This window comes from Python bivittatus, unplaced genomic scaffold (assembly GCF_059951505.1).
Source record: "Python bivittatus isolate LINGU-HERP-01145 unplaced genomic scaffold, Pbiv_v1 ctg000400_np1212, whole genome shotgun sequence".
Taxonomy (NCBI): domain Eukaryota; kingdom Metazoa; phylum Chordata; class Lepidosauria; order Squamata; family Pythonidae; genus Python; species Python bivittatus.
Genome location: NW_028277073.1, coordinates 2,953,730 through 2,969,536, shown reverse-complemented (window position 1 = coordinate 2,969,536; position 15,807 = coordinate 2,953,730). Strand labels below are relative to the sequence as shown.

The 15,807-nt window shown below is 37.7% G+C and overlaps 1 protein-coding gene across 4 annotated transcripts in view; it reads left to right on the top strand.

The window, feature by feature from the left end:
* Positions 1–15,807, top strand: part of CTNNA3 (catenin alpha 3) — a 703,663-nt gene that overhangs the window by 479,719 nt on the left and 208,137 nt on the right. The window lies entirely within an intron of this gene.

Below are 15,807 nucleotides of genomic sequence, written 5' to 3'. Positions count from 1 at the left end.
AATTGTACGTAACTGGAAATATGCTCTGAAAGAGTTATTCAGCCACACAGTACAGTAAAAGCTCTGGCACACTTCAAATAATATCCATTAGCAGCGAAGTTCAGAAGAAACCATTAGCATTCAAGAAAATTTCAGGAAGTAAAAATGACAATCTAGCTAAACTGGGAATTAATGGTGAGTTTATTCAGGGTCTCATATGTGGGGGGCCACTGGAAACTAATGTTAACAACTTGTTCATATGCTCATATTGTGACTTATTTATTTGAATGATTTTATTTTTAATTTGACTTATTTATTAGTTCCTGGGTGGTGTGTAAAATGTCAAAAATCTAAAAGCAATTAAAAACATATATGACATAACACAAATTGTAAAATCTTACCTTGCAATAGAATTAAACTTACATGATTTAAATTTTAAAAAGAAAAAAAAATGGTAAGAGGGTTAGACGTGTTAAGCGGAGCAGTTAAACACTGTGAGCAAATTGAAAGTGATGTGTTTGTAAAATCTTCGTAACAGCTAGCGTGGATGATAGTCCCACTCATGTCGTGTGGAGTGAGTTTCACAGATGCAGGGCAGCCACAGAGAAAGTGTCATCTCATGATCTCCATCTAGGGAGCCATTGTGTATGCACAGCTCCAAACATATGGCAATCTATCTAACACATCATCCTGCCCAATTAGATTTCAGATCTTTACATTCTCTAGTGTATAAGGGCCCCTTTAGTAGTGCATCTCGTCATGAAAGGTCTTAAACTGATGGAATAGGGAGTGAATATTTGGCCCCATCCTGGCATTTAAATCCCCACCCATTATTTTTGATGCTGCAGGGTATGCATCTAAGCAAATGAGGATAAAATTTTCTATATACCTCCAGGTGCTGTTATTCTGGGAGGTGTTTGAGAAGGGGGGATGCAGATGTTCAAAACTATGATTTTCAGCCTGTTTGAGGGACAGCAGGGAGGCTGATACCCAGGGGTTTAAAGAAGGCAGAGAAACACATTTCAGTTGTAAAGCTGCACTAACTAGGGTTGCGATACCTCCCTTGGGTCTCCCTCCTGCCTTGCTTGGGTTAGCTAAGATTGAGTTGACCTAGTAACTGTCTGACTCCACCTCTGATGTGGCCCAGGTTTCCTGTAAAAAAAAGAATATCAAATCAGGATAGGCAATCAAAGAAAGGTTGGTCTTTTGATGGTCCTGACCAGCATGCAATATTCCAAGTTAATAGGGAGATTACGTGAGCATCCGGTAAGAGTCATACGAGCATGAGTCACCTCATACAGCAGCCAGAGAGGCTGGTTTATTATGGTTTGTACATGCAAATACTTAGGTGATTTGGTCCTGTACACACAAAATGTGCACATTCAAGAAATCTACATGGGGAAGTTGCATATGACATTTCTGTGTGTGATCTTTTAAATAAATAATTACAGAATAGATCAATACTTGGATACTATCCAATTTAGATTTTTTGACTCTCTGCATATCAAGCAAATGTTATAACCACAATGCTACTGTGACATAGCTGCTAGCAGTAGCTGCAGCAGATATTACAGAGTTGGATAATGGTGACCATCCAACCAGGGGAGGGGGCTTTCCTGCCACTGCGTGCAATAGCCAACCAAAGTGCAGTGTGTTCAATCTTGGCAACTTTAAGATTTATAGACTTCAACTCTCAGAATTCTACACTGCTCTAGAACAGAGTTAAGTGCAGCAGATAAATCAAACAGCAACACTTGAGCCAACTCAAACTGGAAAACACTGCTTTGCAATCAGAGCAGGAAAACACAGGTAGAGGTTGTATTCATGTGCTGTGGGTGAATAGAAGAAATCATCACCTGTTCTTGCCTTCAAAAAATGGTTAGTACTCTGTATTTCTGATGAGGCAACTGACAGTGCAAATATGCCTTCAATTTTAGTTCTTAACCTTGATCAGATTGCTTTTCTAATAAGGTGTCAGAATTACAAAATAGGAAATAAAACAGGGATGAATATCCAGAAAATTGAATTCAGCTGAAACAAGAGAAGGAATTTAGGAATAAAAGCTCTTCCTTTTCCCTCTGGAATTACTGGCCCACACTTTGAAATGTAGGGATCTGTGTAAACTGACACATACTAGTGTCAGTGCCACTTGTGCTCATATGTTATCTGTGTCATTCTTTTTCAGTGAGTTTAGAAAAGAACTGCCAAAAATATGTACTTGTCATAGATAGATAGATAGATAGATAGATAGATAGATAGATAGATAGATAGATAGATAGATCGATCCAGTTTTTCATGGTTTGTCTGAATTGCCTAGAAGAATGAAGAAGGTTTTGGGTAGAATGCAGACTTCATCATGTTTAGAGCAAACTAACTGAAATTTTAGTCCACTGATTTTAATAAGCTTTTCTAATCATGACAGCCAGTGTGGGGTAATAGTTAAGGTACTGGACCAGGAGGAGTGGGATCCAGGTTCTAGTCCTCCTTTATGTATAGAAGCCAGCTGGATTACTTTGGGCCAATCATAGACTGTGAAGTTGAAAAACATCTATCTACCAACCTGCACTAGATAAGTGTGGTCGATTGCTATCCATAACCTTCAACAGAAGAGGCCTTCATCTGGGAGTGGACTGATTTGGGCTGTTGGTAAGAATCATCATAATTAAGAATTATTCAAGAATCATGATTAATATTGTTGGTATTTTCACCAGAAACACCAGCTGTCTTTTTGTCTTAAGAGCTTGGATTCACAAAGCTTTGATCAATTGTTATAAACAACTAAATTTGGATCCTAGCCATTTTGGATCCAGCCCATTTTCTTGGGGAAATATTTCTTTCTCTACCTTATTTCTCCAGCTGTGAAGAATGAGAACAAGCTCTCTTTCCTACTGGTTAATTGGAAGAAGATTAAGACTGGCAAATTTGCATGATAGAACTAGGATAATATGTGATATAGTGCAATCTTGCATGTATTTTCAGAAATAAATCCCACTGAATTTAGCATGACTTTTTCAGATAAATGAGCATAAGACTGCAGGATTGTTCTGTAAAAGTATTTTCATTTTGCTTTGTTTGGTCTGATATTGGTGGAGTAGTGTGCTAAGTGCTGAAGGAATTAGAATTTCCCAGAAAAAAAACTCCTTTAATTATTTTTAAACTGCTCAAATTTGGTTGCTCCTTGTTTATTACTACTACTACCATGTATTATTTCACTATACTGTGTTTTCATGAATGTGCTTAACAGTTCAAAGGAAACTGAGAGACTTAAATGGCACTAGAATAGCATACTACAGAGTGGACCTGGCAGATATTTTTAACCTGCCCCATGATGGACTTTTACGGTTCAGCTCATTTCTCTTGGCATATTTTCCTCATTCACAGACTAATTTATTTTCCAGTCAACAATGCAGAAAACATCTACTAATCAGGCAAACTCATTTAACTTTTAATCGTGTGCTAAATGGAAACTTGAATATGACTCATGGAAACTGGCTGCCAGTTTCAACTGAAATATATACTGTTGATTAGATTTCCAGTTTGGCCACTTGGGTTAAAAAGTGAGTCTTTGTCACCCAGTTGTATTGGCCAACTCCACATAATCCCAAAAACAAGATATAAACTAAAGACTTTGTTGTTGACAGAAAGTCCAGCATGATGAAATTGCTCTGTGGAATCTTCTGTAATGATGCAAAATCAATCCAGAAATTATAGAAATACAAAACCCAGTTTTGGCAAGGACTGTATTGCAGTAGAGAGAGAAGCAAAGTGATTTCATTGGCTCTGCTAAGAGACCAGACACATTCAGATCTCATTCAGCAGTCATAAATCAGAAGGAGTGCCACACCAAGTCATAGTTTGTGAAAGCTTATGCTTTTAATAAAATTTGTTAGTCTGAAAAAGGTGCTACAAGACTCTTCCTGATTTTGGCTCTCTTCCTACAAATTCAGCTATCATGTAGCAGTAGCCATTTTAGCACCCTACTTGACTATTTCCATCCTACCTGGTTATTATAAGATCTTTTAGTTTTAAGAATCAGACCTTTGCTCTTCCTCCCTATACCCCATTTTTTTCCTTTTGTGTTATCTTTCTTAGCTTATAAACTAGAGGGCAGGAATTGTTCTGATTTTAGTTGACTGCATACAAGCCACTGTGAGAGCCTTAGCAAATAAAAAGCAGGGTAAAATGCTTTAAAAGAATAATAAATAAATGTACTGGTGACAGCAGAGAAAGGTATATCTAAGCTATAGAGGAATACAAACAAAGTTACGATTGGCTAAGTTACAAGAGACTGCGAAAAAATTATACCTCTTTAGAACAGTGGCCAGTACAAAATCTTTCTAAAGATGTTCCTACTTTGAAACCTCTTTCTGCAAACATGAAAGGTTTTTAAAAAACTGGAAAGGCCTCAGATCTGTAAATGGGATAAGGTTCTACATTATATCAAGCAGATTCCTAGAAATGTAAGCAGGGATGCAGGCAATCTGAAATGCCAGTCCTAATTTGGGGAAAGGAAGGAATTGCCATTTGTTTTTAACCTCTTTAGTTCTTTCATGGCACCCTGTTAGCTTTGGTGCCATGGGATCTTTGAAGAATAGATTTGGAAGGTGCATTAGATGTCATCTCGTCCAATCTGCTGCTCGGTGTGAGATCTCATCACAGAGAACCATCCAGCCTTTGTCTGAAGACTTCCAGTGAAGGAGAACTTCATGTGATAGCCTAACGTGGCTAATAGCTTATACAGTCAAGTAGTTCTCCCTGTTGACCCTACTTTGTGCAGTTTTAACCCACTGGTAGTAGTTCTGCCTCTGGGGCAACAAAGTCTACTCTCTCTTCTATGTGACAACCCTTTAAATATTTGAAGAGTGCTATATATCTCCCCTCAGTTATTTTTTGGGTAGACTAGCCATAGCCACTTCTTGTGTGACTATTTTAAATACTTTATCCCATATTTATCTGGAACTAGCATTAGATTTGTAGAGATAAACCTATATACTACTAAAACTCTCATTGTGTTTATCTGTTTGTCTGTTTGCACCCTCAAGTTAGCCCAAATGGTGCATTATACTGAACAATTTTTGAATCAAGGTACCTAAAATCTGCTAACTTAAAGAAGGTGTAAAAAATCCGGGATCCATTACCCCTGTGGAATTAAAATTTCCACGATGTTCAAACCATTTTTATTTGCAAAGTTGTGGCTGATGCAGCATCCGGGCAGTCATGTGATCATGATTTCCAACACTCCCTGCCAACTTCACACAAGCAAAGTCAATGGGGAAGCCGGCAGGAAGTTGGAAGTCGCTCCCATTCCCATTGCTTTTTTGCCTGCCTGTGGTCATTCTGTTTATCTGTTTAAGTAAGTAAATATTGACTTATTATTGACCTTTATTTGCCACTACAATTATTTTGCTATTTACGATATATACTCTTTTTAGATGATCCCGAGACTGTCCGGCATTGAGGTAAAAAAAATATGGTCAGCCTAAAACTTAATATTCATTCTGATCACAACAGATTGCACAACATTTCTCTCAAAGGATGATCCAATGGGTCACAGAGTTGTCTAGTGCATCATAAAATTAACTTTTATGCCTATAGACGGAACAGCAGCAGCAAAAAGGCCCTATTTACTGAACCTAATTTTGAAGGATCATCAATGATTATCTAGTTTTGAACTGAATCTGAGTGAACCTTAACTAAATGCATATTTAGATGAAATTCCCACAGAGATTAGATTGTGTGTATAACTTGCACTCTAATGCTTTGACTTTTTTTTTTTGAAGTGCTTCTTAAATTGAATAAAAATATTGTACAAACCCACATTTTAAAAAAAAGAGTCTCAGAGAGATAATATGTAGTCATGGAAAGTGCAGTGTGAAACAGTATTCAGTAATGATGGTATGAAGTTTAAATTCATGGTATTGATTGCATTAGGTTTTAGCAAGACCTTTGCTCTGCATTTAAACAGGGAATGCCAGATGGGTCCCCTATTTCTTGTGTACAATGAATTTGCTTCTGTCTTGATATTTTTGAAAAGACGTGCATGCCGTGCCATTTGCACTCTTTCCTGGACCAGGAGGCTCTGCTCTCTGTCACTCATGCCCAGATTACCTCCTGAATGGGTTACTGTAATGCGCTCTACATGGGGCTGCTCTTGAAGAGCATTCAGAAACTGCAGCTGGTGTAAAATGTGAAGGCAGGGCAGTTAGATGCACTCCTCAAGCAGTGGATGTTACACCTCTGCTCTGTGAGCTGCATTGGCTACCAGGTGCAATTCAAGGAGGTGGTAATGATCTATAAAGCACTGAGATGGGACTATGATATTTGAGGGATCACCTCTCCCCAGGTACTGTACCCATCCCATAAAATCCTGCAGGAGAGCCATGTTCAGGTCCCATCCGCTAAGGAACATCATCTGATGGGACCTAGGAAGAGAGCTTTTCTCCCATGGTGCTTGCCCTTTGGACATCATTCCCTCAAAATTCAGATTGATCCCTACCCTTCTGGCCTTTAGGAAGGCCTGAAGTCATGGCTGTGCCACCATACTTGGGGGTCTGGTGGTAGTACTGAGCCTTGTCAATGGTTATACTGAATGGGATGTATGATTGGGATTCACCTGCTGACTGTGATTATGGTTTGTGTTTAATTGAGTTTGTAATGTTTTAGTACATTGTATGTTTCTTGCATTTATTTATATTTTTATTGTTCTCGTTGTTGTTTCTAACTGTTATGAGCCACCCAGAGTTACATATGTGAGACGGGCAGCTATACAAATCAATTAAGTAAATAAATCTGCAGAAATCTGTATCATCTCAGTGAGCTGCTCTGAAGTTTACCCTTTGGTTTTGTCATTGTGTCTTTACTGAGCTAATCCCTGAGATAACTGAAAAATTCAACCCCCAAATATTGCAGATTATCTTCTGTTACGAACAAAATACCTGGTGGGATTTCATCTCCGAGTTGCATTCCTGTGCTTTCAGATAGCATAGAACTTGGCATAGAAGAAGCCTCTTGAAATGCTAACATGCAATTCCTTGTAAAGGTGGTAGAAAGGTGGAGTCAATTCATTCCAAGTTCCCAACATGGTCTTCTGGGCCTGTTCTCTTTCTGTAATCAGCTCTGCCTTTGGGGTACATGCATTCTGGTGCCACTTCTGCTCTTGTGCTCCACAGAGCTCAGTGGCCCCCTTAATTGGTCAATATGAAATAATAGATGTGTATGGCACCTTTTATTTCCCAAGTCTCAATAAAGCCAAATAAAAAGACTTGAGACGAGGCTTCTTTAAGATAACAGATGTATTTTGATCAAGACACAGCTGGGTGACCCCAATCAACACATTCACAAGAAATGTTGATGAAATCACACCTCACAACACAAACATCAGAGACTTTATAGACATGTAAATCTGTAATCAGATAGTACATCCCCTCACACCCATACAAGGGATTTTTGGGACGGTCTGAGCAAGTGAAAGGTGGTTCTTAGGAAGGTAAACTTAAATGTAACTTTTTCTTCTGGTTACCAAGAGAATGGCATAAAAGATTTTTCTTATCTTTTCTCTGGAATGCAGGGCCTCACAACTGTTGCGAAAGCTTGGTAAAACAAACAACTTGTATTCAGCTAATTGCTTATTCGAAGACAATCGGGCATTCAGCAAAGAGATAAGGGGGGGGGGAGAAGAAGCCAGTGCTCTTTACAAAGCAAAAGCAAGTTAACCCTTTAGAAATAAAATAGAGTGCACTGTTACAGGTATGGTTAAACATTATGTGAAGCATATATATATACTGTATATATATAAAATATAGAATTGTGTATATATAGAATATAAAATTGTGTATCAAAATAATGCCCTTCAGATGAAAGCAGTTTATCCCCCTCAGTATCTGTGCATGTAGTGTTTCGTTTTGGGAAGGGGATCTACTGTGAGCTGTATCTTCTAGTTTATTTATTTGCTTAACCTCAGTCATATGTAAACTAATTCTCTGGTGGGCAGTCTGCAGCCTTAGGGCCACGTGCAATCTTGAACAATTCTTAATCCAACCAAAGTTGATGGTCTTATTTTCTATGGTTTCTGGTGAGCAGGAATTGCCAATTCTTGCACAAATCATGCACAACCTTTTAATGGGGTAACAGGTTCTGAATTTTCTTAGCTGGGAGAATGAGACTGTATGAAATGGAATACATTGCGGGATTCTGCTTGCTACAGTAATTATCCAGAAGTCAGGATGAAGGACATGTGTTTTAGGTGTGAACATTCAACAATACCTTTGACACTGTAGGGTGTTTTACAAGCCAGCTGAAGGTGGAAATTGTGCCCTTATACTCTTGTTTTCATTGGCATTATGGAAAACTTACTCTGGATTTCTGTGCCTGCAAAAATCAATATCCAGTATATGTTCAGTAGCACTGATGGTAAAGTTTGCCCCATGTTCTTTACTCACTGCAACATTTTGTACTTGCAGACTGTTATGGCATCATGTCCAAAGACTAGTGCGCAACTATCCTAGTTAAAGATGCATTCTATTTTTGGAATGATTTTCATTTAAAAATAGGAGAGTGTTGTATGTGCTGGAAATACGAATAATTGTGTCACTAGAGACCTTTAACTGTTCCAATTGAGTGTTACTTATCTATTTTCCTCAAGATTATTCAATACTGTCCTTGTCCAGAATCTTTTTACAAGAATTGGTTATAACCAGCAATAATTTTCAGAGATACTTTTTTCCTAGTCTTAATGCAAAACAGCAGATTTAGGACAGGTTTTAGCTTAGTTTTAAATAATCTCTATTGGGATCCAATTTCGAAGAAGCCCCTTTTCCAATAGTTCAGGCTGCTTTTATTTCCATGCATCTTGTTCACACTTTTTTTAAAAAAGAACTTTAAGGATTCTGCTTAAATTATTTAATGAAAATGCCATCAACCTGTTCTATTAAAACAACTGCATTGACTTCTTCCAGTGAAGAATACTTGCAGATGTATTGTTGCATTCTTTATTTCCAACAGTATATTTGCAAAATAATCTTCAAGTCTTCATTTACAAGCTGAAGGCATTTGTTTTATGGCCTTTCAAAGCAGGTGGAAGTCAGTTGCTTGAATTTATGCTAGATGTTCTCTGCCTGGTAGGGGCTGAAGGAAACAATTTTGCAATGGAGAATGAGGGCAAAGAGACCGTTTTATTGTTGTTGCTGCTTTCTTGCAAGAATGAACTTTATGATGACTCAAGGGGCATGTTATCAATTTTGAAGACTAAAACCGCTTTCCGTGTCTTTGTGATCTTCCCTGGTCATTGTGTACATTTGCAAATAAACAAATACAATAGTAATGAACTCCACTACTTTTTTTTCTTAGAAGAGGGATGGGTTTGTAAAATAGCTGCCCTTGAAATATATGATAATTCAGAAAATGCCGAATGAAAAATGATATGAAGGAAAGTCAACTATAATTGATACTTGTAATGGGCATATAATTAAATAAATAAAATGTCATTGGTAGTACAGCACTGAGGATATGGAAGGGGAGATGCTAAGGTCAGGATTTCAGAACCCAAAGGGAGTTTTCAGGCTAATGAAGACCTTTATCTCCAAAGAGCAATTTATTGTTATCTAGCACTTTTATACATTTCCTGATAAGCAGCCCTTTCTGTAGAGTCAGGAAACTGAACTAGGTGAAATATTTGTGGTAAGGTTGCGCTTGGACCCTGATTTATCCTATAATTAAATGTAGGTTTAGTTTATGCTTACCCGCTGGGATTCACTATTAGTTGATCTGCTGTGGAGGAGGCTTTTGAAATGCAGCTTAATGGGGTTCTGCACCTTTGGACATTGATTAGGAAGACACGCTTTAGAACTTGCACAGGCACAGCCTCTGTTCTTCATTAAGGCTGCCCAATATTTTTTAGGCTTCCTTAAAGCAGAGGCATCTTGGTTTTCAGGCTTGGATGAAAGCCTGAAAAGAAAAAAAAAAGGGGGGGGTTACATTAATGAAGAGCAGAGAAGACCAAAACACTTCCTCTGAATCATTTTCAAAGTGTGCCCAACCCTACTGCTTAAGTCACCTTTCTTTTTCACATGCTTCCTTTGATACATGTGGAAAAATTGCCATTTCTTGAATTCACTGATTTACTAAACTTCTAGCCCACTCCCAAATGTCTAGTAACACAATGAGAACAATATAATAAAACACAAAAGTGTCATAACTAAGAAGATGGAGAGAACAGATAACAGCAGATCATCATCCCCTCTTCTTCACAAATAGTCTTAACTTTCTCAGCAGGCCAGTTGGAAAGCACCTAACCTGACCTGACATTGATCCTGTGACTGGAACTATATTTTCTCCTTTCTGCTTTCCTAGAGTTGCTAATTAAAACTGTCCTTTTTCTCTCTGAAAGCTCAGGGTTCAGCAATGGGGAAATGATTACCTTTAAGAGAGGAGGTTAGGCTAACACACCTGTCTGATAGTTATGTAGGAAAGTGGGGCAGGGTTTCCACATCCATTGTGTATTTCTAAAATGCTGATCTGATCCTGGTTTCCAGCTCAGTTCAATTTCATGTTATCATGAGAGTTGTGGAATAAGACAGTTGAGGGGAAAATTTCCTTGGGCTATATTTTGAAATGAACTGGTTTGTAGATCCCAGCTTAAAGGGAGTCTCAAAATACTATAATTCTTTGGACTGCAGGCTGCTTAGAACGTGGTGTAGTTTTTAGCTCAAAAATTACTTGCATTACATATACAGTACAAAGAAAGTTGGATGCAAAAATTCATATATTGAAAACCTGCATTCAAGAGACATACATAATAAAACTACATATATGAATATTACAATTGTATATGGATTATTTGATTTTTTAAAAAGGAGAGATAAAGATGCTGAGTGCAAGAGATTTCTGATATGCAAATAGAAATGATTCCTTTGCCCCTACTTTTTTAATTGTAAGTTTGTGTGATAAGGCTTGTCTTTTAGTGTTAGTCCTTACTGTAGTCCAGACAAGAAGCAGAACAATGAATACTAGCTCTATCTTTATTGAAAGGTTACATTAACAAAACATTGCAGATTTGCCTGTGCCGGAGCAGATCATAAGGGCCTTCTTCAAATGACAGCTGCTACAGTATTTTCTGCCTGTTTCTTTCTGTGCTCTTTGTAGGGAAATAAACTTTGCAGCAAGTCCAACTACGGTGAACTCTTTACAACTAACTCTCTCCAAGATTCTGCCATTTAATATGGGAGGTGGTGGCAGTAATGATTCTATACTCTTTATCAAGTATACATTACAGATTCATGAAACAAATAAAATGAGGCACTATCTCTTCCTGCAAAAAAACCCCCAAACAAACACACAAACACTAGATTATGTATTTTATTCTATAGACAGTATAATGCAGGAAGACTTTATGCATAGGCTTCCTTCCTGCGTTGCTTTCTGCAAGGCTTTTGCAACCATGCAATGGCATTTGCGCACTTCAGGATCTCTGCCAGATGGGAAGATTTTGAGAGGATGCTCCTTGGAGACTGAATAAGAATAGTCTCTGTTGCATTTTTTTTAAATTATTAATTTACATGCAGAAAAAAGTCCCTATTCAGCTATGAGCAATTAATCTTCTTTGATTATTGCTGAAATCCTGGGATACCATTCCAATTCTAAGCATGATGAGTGGGAGTGAAAAACCTATGAAAATGCAGACAATGCATAAGAGTTATTATAGGGGTGTAGGAAAGGAATCAAAATGTTGGATTTTGGTGCAGAATTGGAATGTGTTTTCACAAGCACATTCTTCAGCTGATATAAGATTCTGATCTGACATGCTGTGACAGGAACTTTAAATTATAGAGAAGCATTTATTCTCCAAGTATTGTCTTAATGCTAGTATGTGATTTCCCTGGTATGAACCGCTGTTACTAAGATTCACTTCCAGCAGCCTCTGTATGAGAGCAAAAGTGTTTTAGGCAGCCTTGAATGAAAACCAAGTCGTTTGTGAATGTTTTCATTATGAAGGCCGAAGGCCGAATGGAAACAAAACTATCCTTTTTTCATTATCCTTTAGTTATTGAAAAACCTTCCAGCCAAAATAAGATGGTTGAATGTTCTGAATGAGGGTGAAGGGGAAAAGGGAAGATGAGAAACTGTTTTCAAAAACTGTTTTACATTAATTGTTACATATTACTTTTTTCTTTCACCAATGTAAGTGCAGAAATCTGACATTTATATTACTGTTGTGTAAAAAATGGTCTGCAGGTGAATGCTAATAGAATATCTTTCACTTAGCAAGCACCACATAGCATGATCTGTTTGAAGCTAAAACAAGCCTTCAAAATGGCTGCTGTTGAGTTGAGGTCAACTGGGCCATTATATTGTTTTGTGGACTAAAAAATGTTCTCTGAAATCTTTCAGTAAGACAGATCTATTCCTTAATTTTACTACATACTGCAGGAATTCTTTGAAGTTATTTGTGTTAACTGAGGTAATAATTTTATCTCAGTGTTCAAGATGACACATTGGGAATCATTTGGGAAGGTGACAGGCCATAAACCAAGTAAAAATTAAGAATATCGAGTAGAATCAAAGAAAAAGAAATCACCTTGATGATAAACTGAGACTGATGTTTAAGCATTGCTTTAGTCTATAATGGCAAAATGTTTTAAGCGGCAACCTATTTTATCAGAAGGAGTGGTGGAACTAATGAAAATAAGATGAAGATGGTTAATAATAGCTGATCAATGGAAATATTTGGAAATTCCCCAAAGGATAAAGTACAAATATAAACAATCTATAGAATGTGTATATGTCACTTAAGGGATTAATTATTAGTTATTTTGAGTCAATCAATGTTTTTGTTTAAATCATCATTACTGGAATAGGTTATAATAATTATAGCAGTTTCAGAGACTTGGTCTCTCAGGTAACTATGCTGACAATGAACAAACTATCTTGTACCATTCCCCAGCCTGATGCCTTCCAAGGGTCTGGATTTTAATTCCCATCATCCTCAGCCAGCCCAGCTTCTGGTGATGCCTTCTGGGAATTTTGGAGTTAAAATCTAAATCATTTGTAGGGCATCAGATTGGGTAAGGCTGCCCAATAGAAACCAGATTAATACAGTCATTTTTCTGTTTAAATCCTGTTCAAGTAGAACAAGAGATGTATCCATTTGTACATGCTGACCTTTCTAAGGCTTGGGATGCTGATTAAAATCATCACTCAACTGCTTCTTTGGTATTTTTGCTGTTCGTGTCTGATGATTTGTTGAAAATAAATGGCTGATGAAAATTTGAGGCATTAAGTAAAACACTTTGGTAAACATAGATGAATAAGTGCTGTAGATAAACTAGAAGGCACATGGGGGTAAGAGTGTGCAACCAAAGTGTGAACACATGATTGAACATGACACATTGTCATGGGTGGCCACTACTGCAGTCCTCCGTACAAGAACAAATTCAGAATAAAAACCTTCCAACCTCATCCTCTGTATAAAAGCGGCTGATGCCAGCAAGTGAATTGTGTGACTCTGATGAAGTTCTGGAAGCAGATTGTGATGTGAAGGGTTTGCTATTTGAAAGGAAATGCCAACAACTCCATTTGAGAGACTGGGATGAGGCAGAGGGAACGTTTGATCCCTATCATAAATGGAATCTAAACTATTTAGGATATTAGTTTAGTTTACAGAATTGTGTTTAGAAGGGCAATGTTTAGAAGGACAAACAGATGCTTAACCACTAATTTATTATGCCTGAAACTGGGCAATAGGAAGCTGCATTTTGTGCTATAAAATGAGATATAGCCATTTTACGTATAAATCATTCTACTTTTTAAAAATACAATTTCTTAAGATTTAGTTGAATGGAACTAGTGATAACCACTCTGTCATACAAGGTACACTGTGATTAATCATAAAGTCTTTTGCATCTTTTTATAACATAGTGGTTCCAATATGGCAATATTCCAGTATTTGCAAACATTGTCCAAATGTTGACACCAAATAGGAGTTATGCAGGGAATGAAATGATACATGCCTGGGTGAAGAGATTTATCCGGCTTACATTGAAAAAGAAATACTCTGATTGTAGAAAATGTCCCCAAGTGTGAAGAGCTAGAATGGGCTTTTTTGGACATGAATGTTGCTGTTAGTCAGACAGTCTTGTACAGAGAAGAAGAGGCAAATCAGCGCTCACCTTGATGTTATGGCCAACTGGGTAATGGCAGATAGTTCAGACTGACAGCCAGATTTAGGAAAATAATGCTTGCCTGGCCACTTATATCAAAGCAAAATTATTTTCTCATGCAGGGAGAGTAAAAGGCCAAAATGAAAACAAGCCTATTAATCTTCTTTTGGGAACTACACCAACTTGGATGCCTTATCATTAAGGTTTTTCAATCACAGCGGAAGCCGTTAGGCATAGGAATAGTGAGACAGCAGTCATCTTAGGAGAGGAGATCAAAGCAATTCCATCCCACCCCAGAAATGTTAAAATACAGGAAAGGATGTTGAGTAGAGACAAATAATTATCAAACTACAGTTGGTGGGAACTCAGAAGGCATTTGCTGCCGATATAAAAGGATACATTGCACAGATGGAAGAGCTATTCTGTAGATTCATGTGCACCCAGTGGAAAAATGTGGGAGTTAAGACAAAACTCCAGTGATGAAGCAAATGAATCAGAATCTCTTCTGAGAAAAAAATGGTAAAGCTTCAGTGGAACTGTCAAAACTCAACTAACAGAGATTTTGGCCTGGTAACTTGAAAGGATCATTGGAGCTGGAATTTTAAAATGTGATTAAGGGTTCAAAATCACAGCATTGAAGGTGAAGAGGAGTTTTTTGGTAGAATATAACATCTGAAAAAGGGAATAGTCAGAATATTTTTAAGTACTAGAAAGGTTACAGAAGTAATACTAACAGCACAAGTTTGCTAAAGAAAGTTAAGACTGAAAAGTGCTGCTAAGTTCCAGGAACTTCTGCAGGGGTGGGGTGTCAAAAAGTCAAAATGGTGGCGGTGCCTGTAACCATATGATCTTAAGAAAGGGATGGGGCTTTGCTAATAAAGTTGTGGCTATTTTGAATTTTTTGACCCCTCTGATACTTTTTCTTCAGTCTTAGAGTGTCTTTTCTATTTTTTCCCCCCCATGTAATACCCTTGCTCCTTGCTCCCTTGTAATTCCCTTGCTCCTTTTCCAGCCTCACCAAATATGCAATTTAGGTAGATCTGATTTTTTTAAAAAAGTGTACAAATCCAGCCCTGAGTTTAAAACAATGCTTTCCCTTTTATTTAGTTATAATTCAAATATATATCACCACCCGTCTCATATGTATGACTCTAGGCACCTTACAAACAATTAAAATAAATATAAAAACAATACAATTTTAAAAAACCACTATAGAGCATATACTGTAAAAAACTATAATAAAATACATAAAACTCACAGCCAAGGTAACCCCATTCAGCAAAACAATCAGTACAGCCACTGCATTGGCTTTTCTGGGACCTCATGCCAGTTTGGAGCTTGTGAAAAGCCAGCGGTTGGGGCCAATCTGATCTCCAGGGGGATGATGATCCAGAGGGCAGGTGCCATGGTGGAAAAGGCTGTCTTCTTGTGTCCTGCTAGGTGACACTCCTTGGCTGATGGGACCTGAAACCTGCCCCTCCTGCTGGACCTGATGGGACGGGTAAATGTAATTGGGGAGAAGTGGTCCCTCAAGTAACCCAGTCCTGTACTATGTAGGGCTATTTATTTTTCCAGAAGAGAGGGATTATATCATTTACATAATGCCTTCCTATCACCTTGTGGTTCAAGGCTAACTACAGAGATAAAAATCAGAAGTAACAATTTTTGTCTGCAT